Below are 1,520 nucleotides of genomic sequence, written 5' to 3' on the forward strand. Positions count from 1 at the left end.
TCAAAAGGCCTCTTTTTACAACTCTTTGGGGCACCAGATAGTATTTTTGATTTTTCCATTGCTAACCCTGATTATGATTATGCCGCCTACTTAAAACATAATTCAGGAAAGTTTAATGGCTATGCTCCTGATAGGCACGGGGAACCCCTGAAAAGATGGCTCACTCCAGCGTGGGTGGCTTCCGTTTTGGTGAGTCACTCTCCCTTTCACAATAAAATGGGCATTCATCTGTATTTGTTTAGACTTTTTGCAGCAACAAACATGATTTTACTGAAAAAGCCCAAAGAAACTAAGAGTACTACAAGTACTCTTAGTAAGAGCATGTGTAGATTATCCTATGGGAATTTTAGCTAGAAAACTAGATAATTTAATCATTATTAATCAAGGAAAATCTTATTATATTAGCTGTAAGGATTATATTTTTACTAATTGTCTTACTTCTTCTCTGGATAAAACATATTCTGTAATTTTTATTTTAAAAAGACCTTCATATGTAATGTTACGTGTAGATCTATAAAATGACCCTTGGTTTAAAAATTCTGCTTTACAAATGCTGAAAATTCTGGATATTATGTTGCAGCCAAAACACTTTGTTGCGGCCTTGATTTTAGGAGTAAGTGCTTTATTAACAATAATTAGCTCTTTAGCGATTTCTACAGCAGCCTTAGTAAATGAAGTAAACACTGCTCATTTTGTTACTGATTTAAACAAATATGTTTCATTAGCCCTAGCAGAACAACAAATTATAGATAAAAAGTTAAAAATGAAAATAAATGCTCTGGAGGAAGTGGTTCTGGCTATAGGTCAGGAAGTTAATAATTTAAAAACACAACTCTCAGTTAAATGTCATGCTAGTTTTAAATATATCTGTGTTATGGTTTTAAAATATTACTTTTCTTTTAATTGGAATGCCACCAAAAATCATTTGTTGGGAGTCTGGAGAGATAAAGATATCTCTCATGTTATGGAGGCTTTAAGGATAAAATTACAGCAGTTAGTAAAGCTCATTTAGATGTAAAAAACTTACAATCTTTGGCAGCATTACTTAAGCATAACGTGGAGGCCCTCAATCTTCTGGATTGCATTAATGTAATAATTATAATTACCATTGTCAGATCAATTCTCCCAATTCTTATTCTTATATTTCCAATCATTTTCCGGATGATCTTTAGATTTATCTCTTCTGTGCACCAAGACATTCATGAGCTTCAATTAAAAAATAAAAAAGGAAGAAATGCCATGACAATTCCTGCTGAATCTGCGTGAGAGATCACGCCAGACAAAGCATAAGCTTCATGGAAGCATGCTTGCAGGAAGAGGGTGTTGGTTCAAGGCTTCCTATATACTTGGCTGGACCTTTATTGCCTCTACCTTTATTCTAACTATATTCATCTTGGCTGTACATTTGTTTCCTTTATTCTCATTTTGGCTATTTTTCTATTGATCCACGAACAGAGCATGTGAAGCCACTTACCCTCGTGCCTATCCTTGCTCTTCTCTGCTCTCTCTCTCTACTTCCA

The sequence above is a fragment of the Dipodomys merriami genome, unplaced genomic scaffold, assembly GCF_024711535.1.
Source record: "Dipodomys merriami isolate MVZ:Mamm:240054 unplaced genomic scaffold, mDipMer1.0.p SCAF_196, whole genome shotgun sequence".
Lineage (NCBI taxonomy): Eukaryota > Metazoa > Chordata > Mammalia > Rodentia > Heteromyidae > Dipodomys > Dipodomys merriami.